Raw genomic sequence first — 13,400 nt, forward strand, 5'->3', positions numbered from 1 at the left:
GAGCTTGCAATTAAAAAAGTATGGTCCACTGATCTAAGTGAATCTGAACAACACTTTAACTGGGACAGAATATGAAAGAATTTGACCTTGGCATCTCATAATTTGAACCATCAATTTATTCATTTTAAGTTTGTTCACAGACTGTGTTTAACACCAAGGAAAAGTTTTACGACAAAATTGTCCCCATCTCCCAACTGTTCACTATTTTTTTTCTTTCAGGCCCACAGGGAAGGGTTGGGTTTTTCTCTGGTTGCTGAGAGGGAAAGGGTGGATTTATGTACTTTTTGAAGATTAAAAAAAAATGCTAAACTTACCCCACTCTCCCCTAGTTTACTAATATTGAATGGTAACTCCTGGGTTTAGGCGCACTAATTTGCTATGGACACAAAAGCAGCTGCATTACATTCAGTTCTGTTGAATCTACATCATCCCATCTGGCCTTTCGGAGTTCAAGTCTGTCAGTTCATACCCTCCCCACAAAGACATGCTGGTGAACTTTATGCACTTTCGCACTGTGCAGCAGCTTGAGGCCTCAGACCTTTCTCCCTCTCTCCTAGAGAATAGGCTTTTGTTTGGGTCGACAGGAAAAGGGGCCTGTAACCTGCCACTCCAAGCCATCAGCCTCTAGACTGAGAGAGGAAATGGATCCATGCAGTCAGATGTAGACTGAAGTCTGACATATAGGAGCTAAGAGAAGGCTTTCTACAGGCAAGATCTCACCAGGTTGCTTGGTGCTTTGTTTACATCATCACTACAAGCTATTGCATTGTGTTATGAAACTTCTCTGCTTCTGTTCATTCCAGTTCAGGCTTTTTGCAGCTATCAAAACCATTTGAAACTGTTCAGTGATCCTGAACGTACCTTAGTGACCTAGTATGTGTGGCTGCTTGGTGTGTGAGAAGACTCTGTTCGATGGTTCCCATGTGGTGTTTGGAGCCAGTGGGAGCACTCTTGTTTTGGCTGAACACACCCCTTGCCACACGCCCCTCTGTGGTTCACCACACGACAGAGGCACACTGGGAACATGGTTAGAATGCTTGGAGTTCACTGGGACGGCTGTTACAGAACACAGGAAGCAAAACTGCACAGCTAAAGGGTCAAGGGGTACAGTGTTTATGTGAGGGAGAGTATAGTTATGACGTAGGGCCAGGAGTTTTTCCTGAACATCTAATTGAGGTTTCTGACATCTAACATTCGCCAAGTCAAGAGCAGAAATAGTTGAAGGGTCAGGGTATGTTTGTGTAGAGAAATCCTGGTCTCCAGTCCTGTGCCCACCCTGCTCTGGGTTGTGACTAGATGGAGTGCAGCTATGACCGGAAGTGACTTTCGTAGCAGGTTAGGAGAGCATTTTAGCTAACCTTAACTATTTTCCTAACCTTAACCTAATGCTCCTTACCTACTATATTAGTTCTCCTAACCTGCTATGAAAAAGTTCCCGTATACTACCAATTCAAAACCCTTGCTCTGCTATTGTCCTCCTTGGTTCTCCCACACTTTAAGGAAGGCCATTCTCCACACAATCAATGGGAGGAAGTGGGCACTCTCTTCCCAGGCCCAGAGCCCGGCTGTCCGGAAGAGCAGATCTGGATCTCTCAGGGAGCCAAAATACGCACATCCCATTGAGAAAAACCTTTCTGGCACAGTTTGAAGCTGGACAGACAGGTGTGAAACACACACGCAAACCAACATATGTTTTTAAAGGCATTGGTTAAAAATATCCGATATAAGCCAAGAGTAACTAAGACTTGCATAATGTAAGGGGAAAAGTAGACACCTTAACTGACTCAAAAATGACATTAGACCACTTACAATAAGCCAATTCACTGAATTAAATGGATATGACACTTTTAAGATCAGTTACTATATTATATTACCAGTTCGAAAGACTTTTTACATCCCAAAGGCTGCCTAGGTATCAGGGGAGAGGTTTGAATGTCTGTTTATTAGATAATGCAGCGGTGAGCCATTGAAGTATGCTGTGATTGATCTGTTTTCCTCTTGCCACGGGGTGTCTTGACGGGGCAGTAAATGAGTCTCTGTTTGAGCCAGACATGACAGGGTTAACGATGGGTCAGTCACTAAAAATGACGACCTACAGCAGGGTATGAGGAGAGAGACAGAGGGTGATAGAAATGGAGAAAAATAGAGTGAGGGAGAGATCCCACTGGGCACAGATGTCAATTCAACGTCTATTCCACGTTGGTTCAAGGTAATTTGATTGAAATGACGTGGAAACAGCGTTGACTCAACCAGCGTGTGCCCAGTGGGATGGGGTGGAGAGGGAGAGAGGGGGAGAGTTTGGGAAAAGGAGAAAGTTTGGGAGGAGGGGTATAGAGAAAGTGAGGGAGAGAAAGTGAGAGATAGTGAGGGTGAGAAATGGAGAAGAGGTGTCGACTGCAGGAGGTTTATATGATCCATGTGTTATCCTTTCACGCTGTCAGAACATTAAAAAACGATCAATTACCTCCTGAGAAAGAAAACGGGGTCCAACGTGTGTGTGTGTGCCTGCAATGTGTGTACAGTGTGTTAGGGGAGAGTGAGACAGGGTTCAGAACAGAGCAGCTGGATTGAGATTGACAGGCAGGAAAAGTGTGTAATCAACCACCAATGTCTACTTGCCCTCCTGCCACAACCCCCCCCCCCTCCCCACTTCCCCCTCCACACAGGAGAGAGGTACAGCATGAATATCCCCTCCCCCTCCACACACCTCAAAACTAACAGTATGTCCTTTGTATGGTACCTTGTCATTACTGAACCAAGGAATTCAGTCAGTCTGATGTCGGAGTCCAATCCCCCTCCTGATGGACCAATCATAGCTCCCAACTTCACTTCCTCCATTAGTCTACATAGCAGTGTACTCCCTCCTAAAGCACTTATAGACTTAACTACGTTTTGACTTTCACCCTTAGTCTTTGTTATTTAGAGCAATTCTAACACAGCACCTTTTGATCGAAGCGCAGCATGTGGAGAGCTAAACCTACATACAGACATAGAGGACACACAGTATGCCTCTCATCAGTTGTGGAAGTGACTGTAATCATTAGCTATGTCCCACCTCTGACCCACACTCTACTGTGGTGAATGCAGACACACGCCTCCCGCCAGCAATAGACACATTTTAGCCTGCCAGATTTACTGGCATCTGCTCTAAGAGAGACGGTCCTATCAACTTATTTTCCTCCTGTCGCACATTGAGTGTGTGTGTGTGTGTGTGGGGGTGTGTGTGTGTGTGTGTGTGTGTGTGTGTGTGTGTGTGTGTGTGTGTGTGTGTGTGTGTGTGTGTGTGTGTGTGTGTGTGTGTGTGTGTGTGTGTGTGTGTGTGTGTGTGTGTGTGTGTGGGTGTGTGTGTGTGTGTGTGTGTGTGTGTGTGTGTGTGTGTGTGTGTGTGTGTGTGTGTGTGTGTGTGTGTGTGTGTGTGTGTGTGTGTGTGTGTGTGTGTGTGTTAGCCCCAGAGAACAGTCAGAAAGATCCTGTAAGGCGGTGGGCAGATACACACATTGTGACCTCAGTTCTTAAGGTTAATGTTGCATTTAACTCAGTCAGCCATCAGGAATTCTCAACCACCAGCTGGAGAGGAACACTGCAACAAATAAGCTGTGTCGAATCACTAAAGTGCTCTATTTGAAATGGTTTGAATTGAGGAAGCATAACCCTAAGGGAGAAAATATCACAGCAAACAAACACCAGCTCCTTCCTTCCTCTCTTTCCTCCACTTACTGGACTCCACGTCTTTCATCCTTTTATTTTTCCTCTACTTCTGCTTCCACTGTGAAAATATCCTCTCTCTGTAGTAGGAGCGTACAGGAAGCCATTTTCACTGAAAACAGTGGGACTTCCTACACACCTTCTGGTCATTACAGTGTGTTTAAGGTTAAATGGCCCAGGATTCCTTAGGGAATGAACTGTATTTTATCCTCTAAGGACTCAAACATTCTCAGGACAGACCCCAGACCGATCCTTTATACCATGGATTAAGATCGATACAGCTCAGAGCACACTCACATGGGGGAGAGTGGGGTAAGTTTAGCATTCCAGCTCTAATAAATGCCTCCACATCAGCCTGCACGGTTCTCCATTCCGGCTCTGATGAATAGAGTGCCAGGCACTAACAGGCTGACATGAGACAGTCACTGGCTGTTTCATATTTAATGGTAGAGTGTGAGTGCGACTGGGAGGCTCAGTGCAGCCTTGGTGGTTGGGGTTGTCAGAGCAGGTTTGGAGTGACAGGGTTAAGACTGGAGTCAGCCATTAGAATCCTCTCTAAAGCCCCTCTATGCTGTAATGAGAAGCAGATCTCGTCAGCCCCCTACCACACTATCTACAGCAGAGTCTGGGGACTGATGGGAGAAACAGGCAGAACTGCACACTCTCTCTCTCCCTCTATGTCTCTGTCACTCTCTCTCCCGCCCTCTCTCCCTCTGTCCCTGTCACTCTCGTTTTCTCTGTCTCTGTGCCTGTCTCTCTCTCCCTCTATGTCTCTGTCACTCTCTCTCCCGCCCTCTCTCCCACTAGGTCCCTGTCACTCTCTCGCTTTTTCTGTCTCTGTGCCTGTCTTTCTCTCTCTCTCTCTGCCTCTCTCTCTCTCTCTTACACATGTAGCTTTGCTGATGTATATCACCACATAGTATAAAACTACAAAACACTACATCATCCGTCATATCCCTTGTCTGTGAGTAATGGGTGCACACAGTGATATTACTGTATTTACAATGTAACATAAGTTAAGCACTTGGTCATAAACAAGCCCTGAGGGAGGAATGGAGAGAACAGATAGAAGAGAGAGGGAGGATGGATGAATGGGAGTGTTAGCACTCCTATCCCTCACTAGGAGCTCTAGGCGCACAGGGCTCAACTCCAGATGGCTGTTGGGTTGCCACATCCTGGCTGTAATCGCCCCGTAGCGCTGTGTTCACCCTTGTGGACCATCGGAGGGTAAAACCATGAATGGGAACCACCTGGGATGGAGAGAAATAGCCAGAGGTAACTTTCCATCACGTGATTTTACCCTGGCAACTCAAAACCTTTGTACTCTATCATTGGAGTAAGGGCCCAGCTAGCACATACCAATATGAAACCAAAAACATACGTTCCCACAACTTCCAAGGAACTAAATGTGTTAACTAGGGGACTAGATACTTCTGAGTATTATAGTACAGGTTTTATGTCCCAGCTGTATGATTCGTCCGCATAGCTGTGTGTATACATTTCTTCATGTAATTTATTCTATCAAGCTGTTTGAGTCATTCGTTGTATCCTATTAAGCTGAGTGTTGACTCCCCCATGTATGTTTATGTCTGCTGTTGCTAAACTCTGTTTTTTCAGTTTGAATAAGGAATGTAGTCGATTCAGATCGCAAAGATTGGATGGTCTTTTTGTTGACAGTGTAGACAGTCTGTTAAGATGCCTGTTTAGATGTTCATAACTCACCAGTGGCTGGTTAGTTTAAACAGGCAATGTAACACAACGTTGAGCCCTCTAGGCTGTGGTGACAAGGTACCTGTGGCTGTGAGCAAGGCTTTTTTTGTTTCCCTCATCTCTGTCAAGAGGTGTTTAAAAAGACTGCACATTCCAGCAGAGTCCTGAGGTGGTTCATTTTTCATTTGCTGTTTGACAGCACAAAAGAGCCAAAAGTCAGCCACCTTATCTGTGAACTCTCTGTCTGCAGCGTATAAAACCGCCATTCTCCGGGGCAGACGTCAGGAACGCCGGGATAGGATTACGGGATTAGCGCTGTTAGCATATAGGGAACGGTTTTGAAGTGTACACCCTGTCTTGTCCTCTGTTGAGAGAGTCTGCCTGTCAGAGCTCACTCACTGATCCGTAGTGGACACACTCTGAGCCCTCAGGGAACACCTGTTCAGAGTTATTACCTATTATCTACATGGACCTAATGGGCTATATATCATATGGAGTTACAGAGCATAAAGGTGTGTGTGCGTGGTTGAGTGCGTGCGTGTGAGTGTGCGTGTGTGTGGTAGGCACAGCCTGGGGTGTATTCATTACTCCGGTTCTGTTGCAAAACGTTTAATCTGTTTCAAAACATTTTACAACAGACAACATTTTTTTGCGACAGAATCGGTGTAATGAATACACCCTTGGTGAACCCTCATTCATAGAGGTCATATTCAGATGAATGAACCGCTTTCTTCAGTTATTTCACTGGGATGGTAGACTGGTAGATATCTCTAGAGTGGTCCCTAGGCTGGATGAGATGTTTTTAGGACAGCAGTAAATCGGGGCTGTGAGTGACTGAACAAGTAAACATAGTCGACAGACTGATGGAGAAGGTGAAAGAAGGAGAGAGAGAAAGAGAGACAGCAACTACTTAGACATTTTGAGCGATAGGTAAACTGAGAAGAGGTAAGTATTAAGCATTTCACACCTGTATACCTCCACAACAAAGCATCTGGGTAAACGCTGGCCTTTCCGGCATGTTTGACATTTAGTCAGTTATCAGGTTTCAGCTGCCGTCCATTCAGGGTTTCTGTGAGGGACACTCAGTGTGGAATGTCTTTATGACTGTGCTACCTGATAGGAACACTCTCTGCCAAACACACACACCTGCATGAGCCTGACCCAGAACACAGAATCAAATGAATATCCTCCTACACACGCTAAACAACAAAAACAACATCAACATAGTGTTACATTTTCTTATGAAACACACACAACAACATCACACCTACAGATATCGAATTTCTAGGATAGCACCTCCCATCTCTTCAACACACAAACACATGGAATTATGTTGTCTCTCATCTCAAGGACGAACGAGAATGAGTGAAGTTGGAGAGGGAGAGAAGATGTGGAGAATGGGGAGGTAGAGAGGGGGTGAGGCTTTTTGTGGTGAGGTAGTTGCATAATGAGGGTGGAGACAGGGTGAAGAGTGTGAGGAGTGGGGTTTAGGAAGGGGAAAGAGAGGGTCAGTTTGAATAATGTACTTGGGGTTGGAGAGAGGGACCTCTCTCTCAGCCCTCCTATTGGATACAGGGTAGGAGGACAAAGCCACAATGAAGAGGACTTAATATGAAGGGTTCTTCACTTTTTCTCTTTCTGCCTCTTTTTCTGGTTTCTGGGTCTTGCGTTCTATCCTCCATCTCTCCCTATCTCTAAATCTTTGTTTTCATTTTGTGTGAGGCCAGTCCATACTGACCCTGAGCAGTGCAACATGAGGACTGTTTACAGTGACCACCCTGTCCACGGTTGAACATAACTAAACTAGGAGACCACAGATCAGAACAGTTCCTATTTAATCTGTGTATAAGTAAACCCAAAACAGAAAGAATGTCTTATACATCAGACTGAGACACCACGCTCTATTTCTCTTTGTCTCTGTCTCCTATTCTGTCTCTGATTGTCTCTCTCTCACTCTTTTCTCTCTCTCTCTCTCTCACACACACACACACACACACACACACACACACACACACACACACACACACACACACACACACACACACACACACACACACACACACACACACACACACACACACACACACACACAGTTATTATTACAGAAAGAGCAGCTTTGGTTTCCCAGGATACATCATTAAATACGTATTACAGTAATCTAGCCCCCCCACAGGATTCATAAGTCACCTCCTGTACTAGATTAAAGACTGGTAAGGAAACCTTACAGGAACAGGTCTACAACTGTATATGCTGTGTTTAACCTTTAACCAATAATCAGTGACAAATTAGTATGGCTTTTGTCTTCTAAAGGAGAAAAGGAACTCTCTGTGTCCCTGATTGCTGTTTGTGTATGGTAGGCCTACCCTTCTAATATCAGAGGTCGGTTTAGTCCATTAGACTTTAGGTATTAATACACCTGTTGCTTGGAATGTTTTGAATACACAGTACTGTGGGAATTGTTATTTTAGCTCTGCAGCTGCACGCACAGACACGGATGCGCACACACACACACATACACATCCAGCCTGGCAGCCGGGGTCTCAGAGGAACCACTTTGTCTGCTGGTCGCTCTCTCTGTCTCTCTGTCTCTCTCGGTCTCTCGTCTCTCTCTCTCTCTCTCTCTCTCTCTCTCTCTCTCTCTCTCTCTCTCTCTCACACACTCTGTATGAGGGTTGCTGTAGAACAGAACAGAGGTTGGCAGCGGTTTAAGGACCATGGATGCTTATCTAATACACTTCCTATATCCCCCCTGATGCTCCTGATACCGAGGACAATGGATATGCGTGAGCACTGGGGACTCCCTTTCAACCCGCACAGAAACAATACTACTGCATCCACTCTATTGGTCCTTTATGAGGTCAGAGTACTCCCTGATTAGAGATCAGTGGCCATGTGACCTAATAGTCATATTTCAGAGGAGAGATCATTGAATAGAGGGCGTATTATCATAGTGAATGTTGTTGTTGTAGCTTTGACTATTTATTGGTATCATTAGTCTAGTCATGTACTGAGAGTAACTGAAATCTGTGACTAATTGTATCGTAATGAGAGCGTGTGTTAAATATCTAGGTCTGCTTGGTTTATGGATGGTTTATTGATGATGTGGTCAATGTGGACGATAGTATTCCTTTGTACTTTGTTTCATAGACTTATACTGCATAATAAGCTTTGTTTACAGACATCTATCTTCTCAGCCTGTTTGTAAGATTCATGACAGAAGTTCATATTTGATCAGATGGTCAATATATATATATATATATATATATATATATATATATATATATATATCCGACAGTCTTATTTGTCTAATGAACGATGACATCCTTTCAAGACACAGTTCCCTTCACAGTCAATGTTTCAAACTGGGCTATTACAATGGACTGGGGCCTAAATGCTTTGTGATTGGTTGTTTAGACAGATAGTGCTGCTCTATGGGGGACAGGGGAGCAGGTGAGCACTCAGTCAACACACATTCGGCTCCCACAATGCTTTGTGCCGGTTCCAAGAGGATACGCTGGTGCTCAGAATGAGACTGAATGCTGGTGAACAACAATATAAATTCCAACAAAAAAAGAACACGGCACCTGACTTTATAAATACTGTATTACTTATACTGAACAAAAATAGAAATGCAACATGCAACAATTTCAGTTGAGTTAAGGTTCAATTAAGGAAATCAGTTCATTTAAATACATTCATTAGGCCCTAATCTATTGATTTCACATGACTGGGAATGCAGATAAGCATCTGTTGGTCATCGATACTTTAAAAGAAAAGGTATGGGCGTGGATCAGAAAACCAGTCAGTATCTAGTTTGACCACCAATTGCCTCTTGCAGCGCGACACATCTCCTTCGCACAGACTTGATCAGGTTGTAGATTGTGGCCTGTGGAATGTTGTCCCACTCCTCTTCAATGGCTGTGCGAAGTTGCTGGATATTGGCGGGAACTGGAATACACTGTCATACACGTCAATCCAGAGCATCCCAAACATGTTCAAGGGGTGACATGTCTGGTTAGCATGCAGGCCATGGAAGAACTGGGACATTTTCATCTTCCAGGAATTGTGAACAGATCCTTGCGACATGGTGTCATGCATTATCATGCTGAAACATGAGGTGATGGCGGTGGATGAATGGCACGATAATGGACCTCAGGGTCTCGTCACGTTATGTCTGCGCTTTCAAATTGCCATCAATAAAAGGCAATTGTGTTCATTGTCTGTAGCTTATACCTGCCCATACCATAACCCCACCGCCACCATGGGGCACTCTGTTCACGTTGTTAACATCAGCACACCGCTTGCCCACACAACGGTCATGAGGCCGGTTGGAAGTAAAATTCTCTAAAATGACAGAGTCATTAACTCGTTTTTCAACCACTCTACAAAATTCTTATCAACAAACTATAGTTTTTTATTTATTTAACCTTTATTTAACCAGGAAGGGCTCATTGAGATTCAAATGTCTTTTTTAAGAGCGTGCTGGCCAAGATAGGCAGCACCAAGTCATTACAAAAATATTACAGACAGACAACATGAAAAACTACAAGTAAAAAACATTGAATTCACAAGAGTATAAAACAGCAAATTAAAAACATTGACAGGTCAGGGAATCAGCCTCAAAATCCTTCATCAGTGATTTAAAAACACCAATCGGGACAAGGTGTTTCAAGACGATGGTGCAGAGTACATAAAAGCCCTTTTCACCAAATTCAGTTCGGACATTTGGAACAGTTAGCAGGATAAAGTCCAGCGAATGAAGAGAGTACCCACCACATTTCTGAACAATAAAAATGCCCAAATAAAATGGTAGTTAACCCAAAATGGCTTTGTAAATAAAAGTATACCAGTGACTGAGCCTACGGGTGACTAGAGAAGGCCAGCCAACCCTGGTATACAAAGTGCAGTGGTGCGTAAGGGTTTTGCAGTTTAAAATAAATCTCAAAGTGCCATGGTAAAGAGTGTCAATTGATCTCAAACACTGAGCGGAAGCATTCATATATAAAATAGTTTTGGTTAGGACATCTACTTTGGCATGACACAAGTAATTTTTCCAACAATTGTTTACAGACAGATTATTTCACTTATTCCAGTGGGTCAGAAGTTTACATACACTAAATTGACTGTGCCTTTAAACAGCTTGGAAAAATCCAGAAAATGATGTAATGGCTTTAGAAATATATGATAGGCTAATTGACATAATTGATAGGCTAATTGACATAATTTGAGTCAATTGGAGGTGTACCTGTGGACCGTAGACTGCCACTGGAGGCTCCGGACTGTAGACTGCCGCTGGAGGCTCCGGACCGTAGACTGCCGCTGGAGGCTCCGGACAGCAGACCGTCGCTGGAGGCTCTGGACAGCAGACCGTCGCTGGAGGCTCTGTACAGCAGACCTTCGTTGGAGGCTACGGAACGTAGATCGTCGCCGGAGGCTCCGGAACGTAGATCGTCGCCGGAGGCTCCGGAATGAAGATCGTCGCCGGAGACTCCGGACCGTAGATCGTCGCCGGAGGCTCCAGACTGGGAACCCTCGCAGGAGGCTCTGGACTGGGAACCCTCGCTGGAGGCTCTAGGCTGCAGACTGACGCTGAAGGCTCTGGACCGCAGACCGTCGCTGGAGGCTCTGGACCGCAGACTGTCGCTGGAGGCTCTGGACCGCATACCGTCGCTGGAGGCTCTGGACAGCAGACCGTCGCTGGAGGCTCTGGACAGCAGACCGTCACTGGAGGCTCTGGACAACAGACCGTCGCTGGAGGCTCTGGACAGCAGACCGTCGCTGGAGGCTTTGGACAGCAGACCATCGCTGGAGGCTCTGGACAGCAGACTGTCGCTGGAGGGTTTGGACAGCAGACCGTCGCTGGAGGCTTTGGACAGCAGACCGTCGCTGGAGGCTTTGGACAGCAGACCGTCGCTGGAGGCTCTGGACCGCAGACCGTCGCTGGAGTCTCTGGACCGCCGACCGTCGCTGGAGACTCTGTACTGAAGACTGTCGGTGGAGGCTCTGGACTGCCATGGATCAATCTACCTGGCGTGTCAGATTTCAAAAAGGCTTTACGGTGAAAGCAAACAATGCGATTATGTGAGGACAGCTCCTCAGCAGACAAAACATTACAAACAGCTAGCAGCTAAGTAGATTGGTCACGAAAGTCAGAAAAGCAATAAAATGAATCACTTACCTTAGATGATCTTCGTATGTTTGCCCTCATGAGACTCCAAGTTACATGCGATTATGTGAGGACAGCTCCTCAGCAGACAAAACATTACAAACAGCTAGCAGCAAAGTAGATTGGTCACGAAAGTCAGAAAAGCAATTCAATTAATCACTTACCTTTGATGATCTTCACATGTTTGCACTCACGAGACTCCCAGTTACACAATGTTTGTTTTGTTCGATAAAGATTCTCTTTATATCCAAAAACCTCCATTTGGTTGGCGCAATTTGTACAGAAATCCACAGGCTCGTGCGGTCACGACGGGCAGGCGAAAATTCCAAATAGTGTCTGTAAAGTTCGTAGAAATTTATAATCAATCCTCAGGTTGTTTTTACAACAAATAATCAATCATATTTTAAACGAACGGTAGCCTTTTCAATAGAAGAGAGAAAGAAAAGGTCTCGCTCCAGGCACGCGCGCATGCACAAATCTGAGGACATCTGGCTATCCACTAACGTGATGTGACCATTCTCGCTTATTTTTCAGAATAAAAGCCTGAAACTATGTCTAAAGAATGTTCACACCTTGTGGAAGCCATAGGAAAGGAATCTGGTTGATATCCCTTTAAATGGAGAATAGGCTTGCAATGGAAAAGAGTAGTTTCAGAAAAACAGCACTTCCTGGATGGATTATTATATCAGTTATGTTATACTCGCAGACAATATTTTGACAATTTTGGAAACTTTAGAGTGTTTTCTATCCTAATCTGACAATTATATGCATATTCTAGCTTCTGGGTCTGAGAAATAGGCAGTTTACTTTGGTCACGTTTTTCATCCAAACATCAAAATACTACCCCCTAGCCTAAAGAGGTTTTAAAGCGAGTGTGGGAATTGGCTCTGGTCTGAAACCTGGCTCCGCCAACCACCCCGTGTTCCCCCCCAAAAAATATTTTTTTGGGGCTGGTTCTGATGCTTCCTTCGTTGTCGCAAACCCCTGTGTCGTCATTGTTCCTCCCTCGCTGCCTCCGTCTGCTCCCATGGAAGGCGTTCCCTTTCGGCCCGGATCTCCTCCCACATCCAGGATCCCTTACCATCCAAGATATCCTCCCATGTTCAGGATCTCTGCTCCTCCTGGCCACACTGCTTGGTCCGTTTGTGGTGGGATCGTCGATCGTTGTTGGAAGGATGGTCGGACCAAGATGCAGCATGGGGTAGGTTAATAATTTTTTATTTATGATAACTGGCACAAAACAAGAAAGAGTAACAAAACTAAACGTGCAGCTTTGTTGGGCTAACAAGCAACAATACAAAATCAAGATCCCACAAACAAAAGGTTGAAAAAAGGCTGCCTAACTATGATCCCCAATCAGAGACAACGATAGACAGCTGCCTCTGATTGGGAACCATACCCGGCCAACAAAGGAATAGAAAAACTAGAATGCCCACACAAATCACACCCTGACCTAACCTAATAGAGAAATAAAAGGCTCTAAGGTCAGGGCGCGACACATGGGGACAAAGATCGTACTTTGTGGCAACATGTCCTCTGGTCTGATGAAACAAAAATAGAACTGTTTGGCCATAATGACCATTGTTATGTTTGGAGGAAAACAGGGAGGCTTGCAAGCTGAAGAAAACCATCCAACCGTGAAGCACGGGGGTGGCAGCATCATGTTGTGGGGGTGCTTTGCTGCAGGAGGGACTGGTGCACTTCACAAAATAGATGGCATTGTGAGGAAGGACAACTGAAAAAGTGTGTGCGCGCAAGGAGGCATACAAACCTGACTCGGTTACACCAGCTCTGTCAGGAGGAATGTGCCAAAATTCAC

The sequence above is a fragment of the Oncorhynchus masou genome, chromosome 10 (genome assembly GCF_036934945.1).
Source record: "Oncorhynchus masou masou isolate Uvic2021 chromosome 10, UVic_Omas_1.1, whole genome shotgun sequence".
NCBI classification, from domain to species: domain Eukaryota; kingdom Metazoa; phylum Chordata; class Actinopteri; order Salmoniformes; family Salmonidae; genus Oncorhynchus; species Oncorhynchus masou.